Below are 18,149 nucleotides of genomic sequence, written 5' to 3' on the forward strand. Positions count from 1 at the left end.
TACATACATACATACATACATACATACATACATACATACATACATACATACATACATACATACGTACACCGTGCATGCATACATACATACATACCAGGGAATATGATACGGCGCGCAATCAGCAATCAACGATAGTCTGCATGTGACTACCAGGGAAAAGATTCACATAAGCACCGTCATGTCCTTGGCCTACAAGGCATCGCGTGTACGTTGGCATGAAAGGCCTCTTTCCGTTGCAATCTATAAAGGGCTAGGGCAAAAAACAAACAAACAAGAAAGCATACCCATACATGCACACAGAAAAAAAAAAGTGCGTCACCGTTCCACCAAGGGGGGCACCACGTTTGTAGGAAATCGAAAAAATGGTAGGCAGAAGATGGGACACACATTTCCGAGTTATTCGTTTCTCTCTCTCTCTCTTCCGTCTCCTTCTATTTCGTTTTCGAACCATGGCATAAAGCAAAACGTACAACAAGGAGGACATCGAAGGGGGCTTGAAATGAGCTGCAGCGGCAACGGGCAAAAAAAAAAGAGAGAATAGACCCACTGTGAAGGCTCTCGTGATATCGGCGGGACAGCCGTTCAAGAACGAGCGCTGTCTCCCGGAAACGGCCACCAACGAACGGGATCCATTGAAGGTCAGAAGAGAATTGGGAATATAGAAAGCGATGCGCGCCGTTAGCTTAGAGGGCAGGAAATTATGGGAACGATCGGGGGCACCCATCAGATGTGTAGCAGGAAAGAAAAAAGGCATAGTGAACGACAGTGGCGTATACGAAGGAAGAGTCGGAATAGGAAAAGAAAAAAACGAAAGCCATGGAAAGTGGTGTTGGGTACGACGAAAAAAAAAGAAATTCCCTATGAGATAAGGAGAAGAAAACAGCGAAATAATGAGGCCAATGCGAGAAGGGAGGAAATCACGTGTTGAAAAAACAAAACAAAAGAAATAACAATTGTAAGGACATGTGATACCCGGAGGGAGACAAAAAAAAAAAAACTGGAGGTGACCATAATTCTTAACTTAGGTTTACGTAGTGGCGCTGGCACGTTGGCGTTTGTGCCCTGGTGTATTCAACGTTTCTTACGCAAACATTGTGCAAGTTTATTTTTTGTAAATTTTGCGCAAGAAACATTATGTTTAAAGGGACTGACAACCAATTTTTAGGGCACCAATATTCTTTAGCACAACGGAAAGCTAACTGGTCAGAGAGTCTAGTCACGGAATGGTAACGTGGAAAACGCCGCGAAACATTTATAATCAGACTTTTTCTGTCTGTGGCGAATATGAAGTCTTATACGCACTTGACAACACATGCTACAAACCGTGAGCGCGAGAGCGGTTCGTGTTCGAACGTGGCGGTTTACTGCGCATGCGTGCACTGCGCGCGCATGCGCCGCGGCTCGACATGGGCCACTGGCGGTCGCGAAGGCGGCAGCGCCGGTTTTCACCGTGCAGCCCCTTTTACCTCGTAGGCAGCACAAAACAGAGAGGATGTAGATAAAAATATACATACTCTAGCTTCGAGGACCAATTATGGCGCGCATTACAGCATCAGATTACATGACTACGTACAGCAAAGTGGCTGACTTCGTAATCCAGCTTCAAGGCTCTTCCGCTAGTCTGGGCGATATACCAGTTTTTAATAATTTTAAGCACGATTTAAAAATGTAAAGCCTACTCGTAACGCAAAAAGGCTGCTGGAACCGGTCACTATATTTCACGGTCGTGCCACTTCTACCAGGATCTGATCACACGTTCTGCCCAGTTGTCGGTCCCTTAGACCAACGAGCCCATTCCTAGTTTTCCTAGTGTATTCCTTTGGTTAACTTCGTGTTTTATCGCACTGACGAAGCGGGTTTCAGAGCACACGTTGAAAGACATTAGCGGTTGAGATCTGCTCAGGTGCCGCAACGATCCGAGCTTCTGACAAGAAAACAGTCTGCTCTTTAATTACCTCATTCAGTGAAAAAGTTTCATTAAGTATCCTTACAATATTCTGACCCTTATCTTGAGTCAACATGTGCTCCGATATCACATGTATCCGATATAATCCTTAAGTTGAATTGAACCAGAGCCATCGATTTCTATCAGTTTTATTTTTTAGAAGACCTTTTGGGAATAGTTGGAAAACCGTAAGTGCTCTACTAGAAGTTTCTTGGAAGAGAAACAAGAGTTACTCGGTGCTCGGGCCACCAAAACAAGTTCCCGAATAAATAAAGCAAAACAAGAGAGTGAAATAATGAATAAAACACGAGAACGAAGGAAACCGTATGATGAAAAAAAAACACAAAAGGTGAGCTAGTGGTTTTGAAGGACATGTCATAGCCGGAGAAAGACAAAAGAAGTAAGGAAGGGTGCTGTTTCGTTCGAAAGGCGAAGCTATGAAAGCGATTGCAAGTTTCAGCGCTGTGCCCTGAGCTCTTCCCACGGTGTTATAACAACCTCCGTGTGAGATGTGAGACACGTCGCTGGTGCTCGCGTGCACTATTACGCGAGTGAAAAAGGGAAAAGAAACAAAAAAATTCAGTTTCGCCCCAAGGGCGCAGCAATGAGTGCGATAGCAACGAATTAGAATGTCACACGCAGAACGGCAAGCAGCTCGATTCTTCCAGTGCGCCGCTGAAGCGCAAATGACGCAGGAAAAGCACTTAAACCGTACGAGCGCGTACTAACAACGGTCACACCTTGACACTTGCAGCACGCTGCTCAAACACAAGAAAGAATGCTCGAAAAGAACGCACAGGTATACACAGGACGAGCGCGAACAAACAACTGTCACAGTGATTACTTCTTCGTGTTTGAGCAGGGTGCCGTAACCCGACGCTCTTAGATATTTTATTTTCTTGAAAAGTGCGGCGCGTGCAGTGACCCCTCCGCCTCTCCTGCCGCGCGGTGGCGTTCGGCGCATTGTCTACCCGGCGTTCCACATCGCGAATGGGTAGGGAAATGGCCCACTTTTTTAGTGCGTTTATCAAGCGCAGTTTGCACACTGAAGCAAAATCTCGTAGCGTTGCTTTAATGCGCGCCTTCAGGCAATCCCGCTGGTCATACTGCACACGCTGAAGCACCTCCGAGCTCTGCGTACCGCCAGCGGTAAATGGTATATATAAATAGCTCACCGTTAGTCTTCCAAAGAACGGATGGCGCGTGGCCTAGGGGCTATCTTAAAGAAGTTATTTCGTCTTTCCATTTCTTGTCAGTGCGTTTCTCGTTTGAATACTTGACTGAGATGCCACGTAAAAAATTGTATAAAGACCTTGTTGATGTTTAATTGCCTGTGCCGTTGTACCGTCGGCTATATTGTGCAGGCGCAGGCCAAGACATTCATAAACGCGTGAATAGAATGCCGGTAGCGCAAGAGGTTAAGACATCTTTCTTTAAATTGCACACCGGCACTTTACCAGTTAAAGCATGATTGGAAGATAAGGAATTATTTGTTCCATGGGGCGCAGATTGTTTCTTATGCAAAAAAAAAACCACCGAAAGTGCCCATATAATTGCTATCGCAATAATAAACTGGTGAAAAATTAACAAAGTGGGCGAGGAAACAGCTGCTGCACTCAGGCTCACAGTATATCGGCAGTGCAGCCAAGGCTACGAGAACTGAGCACACAGCTCGAGGCTACGTGCTTGAACATAGTTTTGGTGCCATCGTGCAGTGTCTCATATTTTCCATACTGACAATTGCGCTTGCTTTTTCGTGGCACGAGAACCAAGCGAGTTTTGTTTCTCTCGCAATCACATGGTCGAGGACATCCAGTTTTGCGAATATTCATAGTCCCTAAAAAATAGAAATAAAAATGGCACGAGATCGATGTTTCTGGTTCAAGTTATATTGAACACATATTGCCACGTGGTCTTGACGCTGAAGAAGCCGCCAGTCGGGCTGTTAAAGACGAAACTCTTTATTGGGAGATCTTGTGCTCACGAAATGAAAAGTCAACGTAGTAGTACTACAGGCTGTATACCCTTGCAATTTTTAGCAATATCGCGGGAGCGCTGACAGTTGGATATGGTAGCGTCTAATATTCCCGAAACGTACCGAGATCCGACGACGATGCGCAAGCGCACAAAACACACTCAACTGCGAGCGCCGTCTGCTGAACTGTTTACTTTAACATAGCTTTAAGTAATCCTTATGTAAACAGCGCCGTACAGCGGAGCACATCGGGGCAATGGACAAGAGTGTGCGCATGTGCTCTATGCGCAGCCAAGTGGAAGTGTCCTCGGCTATGCTGTTCTGCTAGGCGCATTCGATACCGGTGCTTTCTGCTGCATTATCAGTGCCTTTTTCTTTTTTTTTATGAATGCCATAGACATCCACCTGGAAAGCGTGAGCGTCAAGGAGGCCGAGAGATGCGCACAAATGTCGCTCTTTTTGGGCATCAGCGTAGCAGACTCTGTTCGCAGTTCATTGTGCTTTCTGCGCTTGTGCATCTTCGGCAGATCTCGTTACCTTTCGAGAATATTAGACGCTACCATATTCCGCTCTCAGCGCTCCCGCGATAATGGCAAAGGGGTACTTACACGAATATTTTGTTGTCATTTTTTTCCGTAAAATGAAACGTCAAGCCCCCAAGAGCCTAGAAAAGGTAGTGGTAAGCGCGACTGCGCCCTGGAAAAGTAATTACAGTATGTTTTAAAAAGCTAGTTTCGGTTCCTACTGTACCCTGACGTCACAACACGATATGAGCTTCTCGTCACGTGCTCTCGCACAATATATAGGGACGTTTCCACGGCCGCTACGCACCGCGGCTCCGTTGGTGACGTACAAGCGGCCATTTTCGAAGTTTCGATGACGCACAAGCGCCCATCTTGGAAGTTTTAAATGCGAAGCATTTCTTAGCGAACTTCTGCGACTTTGAGCGTATCTATCTATCTATCTAGCCGCCTACGACTTTGTGCTCTCCTGGTCGCTTGGTTAATCGAATGTACACAAAAGTTGGTATGGTGTAACATGACTGTATGACGAACATAAATGACAAGTCATAACATGAAAATCATGACACGCATGTCATGTACAGCATGACTTACGTGCCACACTCATGGGGCGCTGGCGGCCGTTTCGCTAGCTTGATCTACCCCGAAATTGGTATTGCGCGTCACGACTGTGTGACGAACATAAAAGCACGAGTTAACATGAAAATCATGACACACATGTCATGTACAGCATGACTTACGTGCCACGCTCATGGGGCGCTGGCGGCCGTTTCGCTAGCTTGATCTACCCCGAAATTGGTATTGCGCGACGTGACTGTGTGACGAACATAAATAACACGAGTTAACACGAAAATCATGACGCACATGTCATGTACAGCATGACTTACGTGCCACGCTCATGGGGCGCTGGCGGTCGTTTCGCTAGCTTGATCTACCCCGAAATTGGTATTGCGTGACGTGACTGTGTGACGAACATAAATAACACGAGTTAACACGAAAGTCATGACACACATGTCATGTACAGCATGACTTACGTGCCAGGCTCATGCTGCGCTGGCGGCCGTTTTGCTAGCTTGATATACACCGAAATTGGTATCTTGCGACGTGACTGTGTGACAAACATAAATAACACGAGTTAACACGAAAGTCATGACACACATGTCATGTACAGCATGACTTACGTGCCAGGCTCATGGTGCGCTGGCGGCCGTTTCGCTAGCTTGATCTACCCCGAAGTTGGTATTGCGCGACGTTACTGTGTGACGAACATAAATAATACGAGTTAACATGAAAACCATGACACGCATTTTGCTAAACGACATACAAGACGATGTATGCAGCTCTTTGCTGGCTGCTTCGCATTACATCGATTCCCACAATGCGTGGGATCTGCCGGCTTTTGGTACCTGACGTCACCACAACTAGCCAGACTGCTGCATGAAGTCACCGGAATTAGTGCTGTAGCCTGAAGTCAAGCTAGTGTCGATGTCAGTAGGTGCGCCATGCAAAAATTGACTTTAATATGAAATTAAAATACCTTATCAGCATTTGCTGAGCTTCACACTTGCTCAGAGCCGTCTCTGCATGCAGGAGCTTGGTATGGCAGAGTAAACTAGCATTCAAAAAAAGGTTTCAGTACCCCTTTAAAGAATTGCAAGGGTGTACACTCACAGTTGCGATCACGGTAAGTGGTGATCACGGTAAAATCACGGCAATCTGCTCGTCGGCGGAACGCGTCGTCTTTTTATGCGTCCGTGATCGAACCTGCTGGTGCTCGCGTAAGCTCCCGAATAAACTGAACTATAGTCGCGTCCTGCGCGCAATCTTAAAAGAACAACCTGCAACAATCGCGGAGCTTCCCAAACATTGCGTTGTGGCCTGCGCCGAGCCGTGCTAACAGTTTTTGTTGGAGAAACCCGATCATATCAAAATAAAGAAGGGCGCGTGGCGATATGATATCGCAGAATATCTTTACTTAAGTTAAGGGCCAATTAACTCTCAGGATAACTGATGAAAATTGACTAAGTTCACTGAAATATTGTGAGCTGTTTGGATCGTTGCGGCACCTGGTGAAGCATATCTCAACCACGCGCTTCTTTGTACGTGGCCTCTGAGATCTCCTTCGGCGGCGCGCGGAACACGAAGCTAACCCAAGGAATGCACCCGACCAGCGTGCGAGGGCCACCACCAGACACCTACGCCAAGGATCAGGGACGCCTCCACATTTTATTTTTGTGTCATAACACTTGGATGTGCAATATATATTTTAAAGACGATAGTCTTTTTTTTGGGGAACTTAAACGCAGAAATTTTTGTCTGTCTGTCTTTCTGTTTGTCGGCACGTCACTCGATTCAGCCACCCGGCCAAAGTTGAACCACTTGCCCAAGGGCCAGCCATCTTGAACGGCTTACTAGGTTCATACTTGTGTACATTGTTGATCAAAAAGCAAACATTACGCATATCTGAGGCGCAACATCACTAGGTGTGTATTAGGTGGTGTGTTCCTTTAATAGAAAATACATAGATACGTAATTCTAGAGACCCTAGATGTTAAGCTGCGCTGAAAATGCGACTGCGCTGAAACTTGCCTTCCTCTATGCGCTCTGCACGAGCTCATTGTTGTGTTTCGGTTTCGGTTCAGTATTGCACTGTACGAATGCCATGGGGCGCCGCTCTGGCATTCCTGTTTTACCCAGGCGACGTGTAAATAAGAGTGTGTGGAGAGTACTCGTTGAGTGCAGACGTTTCTTCTGCTTCGGCGCTTCGCGCCAAACCGCGTGTTAGGGCTGGCTGGCGTCCCCGCCGGTCGCGTTGGTCACCGCCGTTCTTCGCCTGCCGCTACGCCGGGACTACCAGCCCGCAACACAGCACTCATGCTTCCCGACGTATTGCCAGATGGCGTCCATATCTCACGCAGCGCCTCTTCTATCGTCTTTAGACGACATTTGCAGCGAAGCACGCAGATAGGCGGCCAATATTTTTTGTAGAGACGCTTCTTCCTCAGCGGCGCACAGAGCCAACCGTCACGACAGGGCATGAACCCCAAGCACGGGCGGCGCCCCAGGGCCAAGCTTTGGAGATCTTAAGCCACCAGCGTTACTCTTCGATACGCTGTGAACAGTGAGTTGCCTCAGATATCTGCTTTCGCTTAACCGGTGCTTAGGCTTAACGAAAGACGCTGAACGCGCTCTACGTAGCCTCAAGGATGTCGCGACAGAGATATAGCGGTTTTGGAACGCGAATTTCTCTGGTCTTGTGAAAAATGCCACATCGACGCAGTTTTCTCTCAGCGAGTGCAGAGAACCGCATGGTAACGCAGTTCTCACTTGGGCTTATTGGTATAAAATAGTGAGGTGCTGGACATAGCGATCAAAGTGTGCAGCGAGCGAGTAGAGAACAAAAGATAGCAAAAGAAAACGTAGCGAGGTAACAGAGCATCCTTTAACGAAGGCGTATATCAGGTGTAAATTGTAGAATGAAAAGTGCCCTGTGTCGGTCCCTTATAGAAGCGATAAGCCACAGCTTTCGTATATTAACAAAGCAGTCTCCGTCTGTTTAATCATGGTGTTAAAAAAACAAGTTATAACTAAATGGGGCGAGAGAGAAATGGAAACATATGAATTATCCGTGGAAGGCAGGGTGTTTAAGAGGAAGAAATACATCCAGTACATCCTCACCCTTACCCCTGCAATGGGGAATGGGTAAGGTGACAGATAAAGGTGCGAGACAAAGTATTAAGAAAGAGATTTACAAAACACATAAACAGGAAAGTCCCCCCCAAAATGTTCAAAAGTTGAAAGTTTGAAGCGGTGAAACTCGTTCAACAGGGAATGCCGCCCGAGCCGAAATTTCGACATGAGCAGCAACTTCTGATCCTCCCTCACGGTAGAATGGCGGTCCTGCTTCTGTAACGCCTCCTCCTGTTTTATTGAGTTGCTCGGAGGATTTCACGCGAGGCGGACCTGTCGCCCGCAATGCCCTGTTCGCCCGCTCAGGACGTACTCGCGCCTCTCGCTGTCGATGCTCTGTGACGGCTGCCTCGTTCGCCACGCCGTGCGCCTCTCATCGACGGGGCCTTCGCCGCTTCGTCACCGACGTGCATCGTGCCTCTAGCTGATCGTGGTCCCGTCCGTGAACTCCTGTGACCGGCTCCGCAATCTTTCATGTCCTCTTCTCTCTTCGTCGCGCCTGTCGACATCCTATCACTTCCTTTCCTATTTCTTTCTACCTTTCTTTTATCCCCCTTACCCCCACCCCTATAAGGCGCTGAGCCGTGCTCCCGCAAGGGCTGCAGAAAATAGTGCCTTCTTCCTTTCCTTCAACCACACATTCATTTATTCATGTTTTATTCGGCACTGAAGTTGAATGTGTACGTCTATAGTTGCGTAGTGTTGACAGCCCAAGCGTGAAATGTACCTGAAAGAGCCGTATCGTGGCTTGTGTTGTTGTTGTTGTTGTTCAGCCACGCTATTTTGAACTCAATATCATGCGACTCGCACGACACAACAACTGCGCTTCTAAAAAAGTTTCAATAAAAGGCACACCTTGAACAAACCTACAAACTTTGTATGAGTAAATAAAAACACTGTATGACACTTTTCGAGAATTGCACAAAGAGACTGCGCAAGTCTGAACGGAAAAAAATCACAGCATATCCACGGAGTGAATGATGATGAGTGGGCGAAGCTGCAGAGGTTCATCGGTAAACCGTGAATCTTCCGTGAATTCTGCCCAGTACATCATCACCGACGTCAGATCGGGCGCGTTTATACTAAAGGTTCGATGAGTTATGACGACTTGCAGCTCACTTTAATTTTACATGTACGCTGTGAATTTTCATTGTTTAGAAAACCATTGCTTTAGAAAAATCTGGCGTCTTTCGTTAAGCAGCTGGCGTCTTTTCGTTTTGCTTTAGAAACATCTGGCGTTCTTTCGTTTTGCTTTTACAAAACATCTGGCGTCTTTCATTGGTTTATTTCATCAATCAACGGCGTTTTGAAAAAAATTTTTATTGTTTAATCACGCACAGGAGAAATCTCACCAGGCACTACCTTGGAGGTAAACAATGGCTGCTAATGGGAATGAGAGACAGAAGAAGTCGGCTTTTAGCTAACACTTACACTTCTACTTCTACTTACGTTTCCTACTGGAACATGCCAATGGCTGCTAATGGGGAATGAGAGACAGAAGAATTCGGCTTTTAGTTAACGCGCACGCTGCGAATTTTTACTGTTCAACAACGCACAGGAAAAGTCTCCCACCGGCACCACCTTGGAGGTCAAAGCGTAAGACTTGTTACGGACTACGACTACTACTACTACTACTACTACTACTACGACGACGACGACGACGACGACTACGAGGGACGAACGGGTGCCGCCTTAAGGAGCTTCGTCCCTAAAAAGACACAGGAAGCGAGGGAATGTATAGAGAATTTTTTCGTCATGGCGTGGTGTGGGCGAAAGGCCGAAGTTCGTCCTTTTCGCGTACTTGTTGACGTCGTAAGCTAGAAGCGCCGCAACTGGCTGCTCTAGACATATAATCTAAGCGGTGATGGAGAAGTAGGGCAACGGCGGTGAGAGGGGGAAACTTTGCCCGTACTATTTTTCTTTCTCTTTCTTTCTTTCTTTCTTTCTTTCTTTCTTTCTTTCTTTCTTTCTTTCTTTCTTTCTTTCTTTCTTTCTTTCGAATTGCGCAGTGCTCGCTCCTGCATTCTTCCTCCAAGCCGGGAATTGGACCTTCATCAACGTGCTCAGCAGCGCAGCACTTCAGTTGCTGCAGGCGACAACGACGGTTACGCGCTCGCGCACTCAGCAGCGCAACACTTCACTTGCTACAGACAACGATGGTCATGCGTTCATATCCAGGCAACAACCAAACGCGGCAACGTGAAATGACAAATCACCTCGATAAAAGATCAGATTGCCGTATCAGAAGCATCTAAACAGCCGACAAGCCCATGGTCTAGAGAGCATAAGTTATTGGAATACGGCGCGTACAAACACACTTGTGACCGGCACACTTTCAAGGGACGGATTTCTTGGCGCTCGGGAGCACCGTTTTTTTTTTTTGTTGTTGTTTTGCAGCCGCATCTACAACGTCACCGACACTTGTGCGGCAATACAAGCTTCGCATGCCACGCCACGGTGGTCTAGTGGTTATGGCACTCGACTGCTGACCCGAAGGTCGCGGGATCGAATCCCAGCCGCGGCGGCTGCATTTTCGATGGAGGCGAAAATGTTTGAGGCCCGTGTATTTAGATTTAGGTGCCGTTAAAGAACCCCAGGTGGTCGACATTTCCGGAGCCCTCCACTACGGCGTCTCTCATAATCATATCGAGGTTTTGGGACGTGAAACCCCAGATATTATTATTAAGCTTCGCTTGAAAAACAGAAGCAGCTACGACATCTTTATATGACGCTGTTTTGACACATGCGGCGCCGCCTTCCCGAGCAGGCTAAGATATATATAACATGCGATATTGCACCGTGTGCAACCAATTCACTGTGTTGGCAATGCGGAACTCCCTGAAAGCATCGTCACGATGCTTTTAGCGAAGGGAGCGTTAGGTGAGGGAAACTCTTATGCACAGGAGATCGCCACGGGGAGACTCCAAAGTAAGAAGGCTAATTGCCCTTTTCTCGGCTAATGATTCCGTCAATTACCCGACTTAGGCCGCTTAGCCGTCGTTCTATATTAAATGCGAAGCATTTCTTAGCGAACCTCAGGCACTTTGGCCGTTTCTATCTATCTATCTATCTATCTATCTATCTATCTATCTATCTATCTATCTATCTATCTAGCCGCCTACGTCTGGGCGCTCTCCTGGTCGCCTCCATAACTTGTAATATACCAAAATTGGCCTAGAAGGGGATCAGTATATGACGAACACGATTCACTGGTCATGACATGAATAACGCAAAATACCTGTCGCGTACGTCATGAAACCCTTTCTCTCAGTCACGTGTGGCATATACCCGTAAACCAGAGTTAATGTTATGCGGGCATGTACCACAGGTGATACAGAGTCTCAACCAACACAGTAACCGCGAAAACACACATTTACACGCAAGGAAAGTGATCATGATAATAATTGTTGCGGCTTTATGTCCGAAAACCACGATATGATATGCGAGACGCCGTAGGGAATGGCTCCGGAAATTTTGACCATTGGGTATTCTTTAACGTGTACCGAGATCACACAGAACACGGGCACCTAGCATTTTGCCTCTATCGCAATGCGACCGCCGCGGCCGGGATCGAACCCACGATCTTCGGGTCAGCAGCCGAGCACCTTAACCGCTACACCACCGCGGCGGACGCAAGGAAAGTGAGGAAACTGAAGACAGAACACCCCTGGAAGACGCTCAACTACGATCAACTCGTCCACGTGGTCCACAACGTGGACCCCCTGGATTACGCAAAAACCGGCGTCAATGCTTCCTACAATAAATCTGCTGAGAGAACCAGGCGTCTCTTCATTATCGGTGTCTTCAACATTGATTTATCAAGACTGAAAAATGCTTGGTCCTTATATTGCGTGAAAGCCGGATTGGATGTGGAGAGGGCATCAAAACACCTCGCTGCCATGTCCACGAGAGGAGGCATCATAGATCATTTCATCGGAAGAGGCATTCAGGATTTCCACCAGCTGTACTATACCTCGCACTTCCCTACACTTAGACCCCTCGTATCCGCGATCACGAACGGATCCGATTAACAAGTCCGGTCCAGCTGCTGGTGCTCACTGATCACGGTGATGATGAACTGGCTCGAGAACTGTCAAGAAGCCCTTCTACACATGCACACGGGTTCGTGAAACGTGCGTGCGTTCTCCGTCATAACGGACAAGTATAAGCATAGCAACTGTAACTGTGACTGTAACGTACGTGCAGTGCGCCTGTGCGTGCCATTCGGCTGTGTATATATCTAGGGAAACTTTGTCTAGGGAAGCTTAGTTGCGAGTCACGCCTGTCCTGTGCGTCTGTTGACCTTCTTTGTCCTGTTCAGATTCGCGCTATCAAGTATTGATGAATATAAGCACTACATATCAGCTTACCGATTCTGGTTTTGGTAACACCCATGTGTCTGTTTCCATCGCTACGCAACTGTAAACAACTGGTCATATAATAGATTTGCGACTCTTCATCGTATGAGTGTGTGTATACCACTTCCACATTTATCTTGCGTCATTCCGTAAAGTTTCGCTCAATGTGAAAAATTACGCCACAGTCACCATCCCGCGCATGCTTCGCATAACATCGATTCCCACGGTACGTGGGATCTGCCAAATTTTTATAATTTATTCTCTCTCTTAGAAAAAATGTCTGATGTGCGTTCTCAGGACTTCCACCGTAATGTGAGTTTGCATTGGATGGTCACGAGCAATCGCAATAGTTGCCTCTATTGACGTACATCTGGGCAAACCAAGGCACGTGCTCCCTGTCATCACCTTGCAACACTGCCTTCAGAGAGGCGCCACGCATCATTTTCTAAAACTATCGTCAAGTACAACGACAAACTTCCCTCGGGCTTCACCACCGCATCGAAACCACCAATGCCCCCTTGGTGTTTTATTCGACCCACAGTTCAACTCAGTGTACCAGGGATCCGGAAAAAATCTGAGCTGTCGTCACCTGTGTTTAAACAACTGTCTCTGCTTCTTTTGTACGAGAAGTATGCGGACAGTGTACATATATATACAGATGGTTCCACAAACATCCAGTGTTCGTCCGGTGCGGTGGTTGTCCCAGCAAGAGCTATTACCATCAGCTTTAGGACCGACCACTCCACGACGTCGACAGCTGCGGAACTAGCTGCTCTGCGCGCTGCACTTTGTTTGGTTAATCTGGAACCACCTCAACATTGGTCTATCTTCAGCGATTCAAAGGCAGCCCTGCAATCTGTGCTATCTGCTCTGCGTCGCGGGCCATATGAACAGCTCGTATTTGAAATTCGAGGTCTTCTCCACACTTCATATGAGAAAGGGCACCACGTGACGTTTCAATGGCTGCCAAGTCACTGCGGCGTCATAGGGAACGAACAGGCCGATAATGCCGCTCGGACAGCTCATGAAAGCACACAGGAAGATACCATCCCACTTTCAAGGTCTGACGCTGCCAGCAGTCTTCGAGGCCTTGCACAGGAGATCACGCTCGCTCTATGGTGCCCACCAAGCAGCCAAACCAACCGGACTAATCGTCAACACCACCTGTCCTCTTTGATGCATATCTGTATGCCAACTGGTCTCCGCCGAAGAGAGGCCACACTGCTTTATCGCTTGTGGCTAGGGGTGGCATTTACGAAATCCTATTCCTTTCGAATTGGAATGGCCGACAACGCTCTCTGCGATGCCTGTCGTTGCGAGGAGACGCTACACCACGTCCTGTGCGACTGTCCGGTATATAATGCTCAGAGACAGTCATTGGCGTCCGTTCTAGCGCGCCTTGATAGTAGACCAATGTCTGTTCAAACAATACTTGCATGTTGTCAACAGAAGACATCACAACTGAAGGCGACGAAGGCACTGCTGAGGTTTTTGAGAGCGACGAACTTGGCCAAGCGCCTGTGACAGAAATGTCGCGTACCACGCAGAAGTGACCAACTACCACGCAAGAGTGACCGACTGTTTCTATGTGTGCTATGCTACCACGCAAGAGTGACCGACTGATTCTATGTGTGCTGTGTCATGTGCTATCTTTCTATCTTTCTCTCTCTCTTTCCTCTCCATCTTTAAATCTCCCCCACCCTGTCCCCATGTGTAGGGTAGCAAACCGGTTGTCCTATACTGGTTAACCTCCCTGCCTTTCCTTCTCTACTATTTCTTCTCTCTCTCTCTCTTAGAAACCCATGGAAGCTCTTTGAAGACATTTGCATGACGAGCGAACGGGCTCGCGCACATAAGACTGAAAGTCAATCTAGCACGTCCGTGTAACAAAAATATCGATTACATAAGATTTTCAAAACTTTCTGCAATATAACATCTCGGGGATTATTGATGAAATTATGATGTAAGCTGAGCACTCGCCTGAACTTTACTGGCATATATTAGAATAACGTATTACGTCTGTTCACCTTAGGAAGATTACGATAAAAAAAAGATGACTTAAAAGTCGGAAAGGGTGATGCTCCAAAAAAAAAAATGAAAGAAAGAAAACGACAGATGATTTGAGTTTTTGCTGCTTTGAAAGAAACGTTGCTTAAACATAGCGTCGTGCTCTTAGGCACAGCGAATTCTACGCCGACTTTTTTAGTTCCCTGTTAAGATTTTTTTGTTAGGGTTTCCCGTGGTTTGGCAGGTTGTCTCCTGTATCCGCTTTCGTTTCGGGGCCCAGTAGCCGTAATTTCAGCGTTAATTGCAGACTTGTTTGTCGGATACTATAAGGTGCACGTACGAATCATAACATTCCGTTTCATCGACAGAGCGTAGGCTTGGGCGTGTTGGTAATGCATTTAGCTAATTTAGCGAACTGGTAAACAAGACGGAGGACAGAAGAACGACACGGACACAGCGCGAACTTCCAACGTATGATTTATTTCAGTAGGCGTCGTACAAATAAATAGGTTGAAAAGCAGCGCACGCAGGCGTTTTTATAATGCTTATAAATGCGCCTGCGTGCGCTGCTTTTCAGCCTATTTATTTGTGTGACGCCTACTGAAATAAATCATTTTTTGGAAGTTAGCGCTGTGTCCGTGTCGTTCTTCTGTCCTCTGTCTTGTTTAACAGTTCGCTAATATACCAGAATTCCGTTTCATTAGTAAACAGTTTTTCTGTCAGCGTCATTAGAGACAATTTATTAACCATTTAGGCTAGGTTTAAATACGCTCGAGATCGTCAAATATCTTTCATTAGCGCAATGTTCCAAGTTTCTAACAAATTTTGAGCTAAAAATAACTTCAGGAATAAAAAAGAATTCATGAACCATACCACTCTCTGATTGAGGAGAACCAACGAACTGTGTAGCAGACGCCACAGAGGTGACACAAAATTTTGATGAAAGGTACACATACGTTTTATTGTCTTGAGCGGTGGCGGCAGTCATCGCAACGAAAAGCGCGCGCACACACACACATACACACATGCACGCACGCTCACACACACACTCGCGCACTTTTTTAATCCTGCTGACAATGAAAAGTTGAAACTAACGTATATTAGAGAAAAAAGATTCAAAACTAAATAGTTTGCATCTGGTATGCACCTTCTTTATATGAGACTGCACTGCTCTGATTGCAGCGCTGGCTTCACGTACAATTCGCCCAACCGCCCTTCGCGTCCTAGCCGCCCTTTTTCAACCGTCACTGTTCGCTGAGTCGCAAAATTGATTCAATAATCCTTTCCACGCTCGAGAGATTTTGTTGTCAAACCTAAATTTTTCGGTGCTTATGTTGTTCTGCGCTCAAAGTTTATTTTATTGCGCGACGACAGTACCTGCACTTCACTTTGGTCGGGTTCGTTCATGGCTGACAGGCGGAAGTCATTGAATTTTTCCGCGTTAAGGTTGTGGTTGGCTGCGAACCATAACGAGTCCCCGTACAACAAAAGAAAAGAAAAGGTGCCGTTCTTGTGTCGTTCTTTTATGTTGAATAAACGAGTCATTTTTTAGCATTTTATTGTTGCTGAAAGTATGTCATTTCCGTGAATTTTGTACCTTGAAGTCTTTCCGTTCGCTCAAGTTGCCTTTTCAATTTACAAACTAATCACTAAATCTAAAGCTGGGCTAGTAAGCTTATGATTCAATGTTAATAACCACGTTTCGTGTGTGTGTTGCATTTCAGGTTGTTGTTAACTATAACTTGCTGGAGTTTCACATATATTGACTCATAGCGTATCTCTGCAAATTATTTTCAAACGGAAATATCCTATTATAGAAAAACGTCACCCTCTGATGAAAAGCTTCCACAAATATGGTAGCGTATATGCGCTTGGTTTACCTAGAACTGCGTAAGGGGAATGCAAAAAAGGCAAACAGCGTACCAACGTGTCTGATTTGTTTCTGTAGTACTTAAAAAAACCTGACCTACACTATGTGATAAACTATACTAACTAAAGTAACTTAATGAAAGAGACATGACAACCGCCCTTATTTTATACTCATATACTAGACTGCTTCTCACTTTTACGCGTTATCTTTATTGAAATTCTATCTTTGGTTGCGAAAGCTTTTTTTTTAACACAAAGTGTTCTATTCCGGGGTCCACCATGGGACCACTGGCGTATTTCCGTCACGGATATGACGTTGTAAAATATACACTAACAGATGGCAAACGAAAAACTAGAAGAAAAAGTTCAGTTGCCGCGAGTCGAACCTAAGAACCCTCACTCCGAAGCGCGCGGCGCGAAACCACTCGGCCACAGAGCATACTTCTTCAGCTTACTAATGACCAGCTATTTATATACACCCTTCACAGCTGGCGATACTCAGATCTCGGTGGCTTCAGCGTGTTCTTGTTATCACTAGCGAGATGGCGCGGAGGGCGCGCTTTAAACGTCGTCGCCCCGCGCGTTGTGATGCGAGCGCGCCTCTACAGGGGGTGTCTCTCGTACGCGTGCTTATCTCGTGATGGGGGCGGTTTGTACGTCTTCTGCTTTCACCGCACTTTCCGCTGACGTTACAGAGAGCACGAAGGTCACTTCGCTCGCTGCAGCGGCCGCATTTGCGAAAGCGGCCGCATCCGCTCACGCACAAAGCAGTAACAATTGTGAGAGTGTTTAGTTCGCACTCGTCCTGTGTGTGTTGTTTTTGTGCGTCATTTCTGCTTTAGAGCGCGCAGCAAGTTGTGACCTGCTTGTCGTTCTTCGCGTGACATTATGAGTTGTTGCTATAACATTCATTCCTTCGCCCTTGTGGCGAAACAATGCACAATAAACGCTCAACTACCAATGTGAAGGCACGTTTCACTTTCGTATTATACCGATTCCTATGAAAGAGAGAACAGCCAGGTATTTTTTAATTTTGATACCCACCTACACTGTAAACCTTTTCACTCCCATATGGGTGTTTCAATCACTGAAACACCTTTGGTACACCCTTATTTCCGACAATATTCTATTCAAAGGGTGTAAATACAACACAAACGCCCTTTGCACAACCTTATTTGAAATAAGGGTGCATGAAGGGCATATCTTCAAATATAACACCTTAAGTAACTGGTAGGGTGTGGGGGTGTTTCTTGAAATGTTACACCTATACAGTTTTGTGAAGGTGGTTGTTTTCACATGAACTTAATCAAATCTGTATTTATAACATTCATTATTATGCAACTTTAGACTAGAAAATGTGCTTGGCCAAGTGACAGCTACATTATGATATTGTCTGCGTACCTTGTGATGCAGCCATGAAATGTAAAGAGTTGAAGAAAAGTGACGCGTCGCTTGACCGACCAGGGTTGTTCGTAATTCATTGACTATATAAGCGCCACGTTTTCTATTAGGGTATGTGTTAACGGGTCTGTATATATACGCGGCTGTAATGACTTGTTCATCTTATGGGTTGTATGCGTATGAGTGAATTCTGTATTGAATTGAGTGAGTGTGTACTATGGGTTGCATAAGTATGGATGAATTATGTATTGAATTCAGTGAGTATGTGCTGAGTGTATCGCATACCAGTTAACGTGCGCTATCAATATAATGTATGTAAATCCTCTGCATCAGCCATCCGTTGTCGCCGTTCCTCTCTTAATGGAGCGAGGGTCACCCGATTT

This window comes from Rhipicephalus sanguineus, chromosome 10 (genome assembly GCF_013339695.2).
Source record: "Rhipicephalus sanguineus isolate Rsan-2018 chromosome 10, BIME_Rsan_1.4, whole genome shotgun sequence".
In the NCBI taxonomy this organism is placed as follows: Eukaryota; Metazoa; Arthropoda; class Arachnida; order Ixodida; family Ixodidae; genus Rhipicephalus; species Rhipicephalus sanguineus.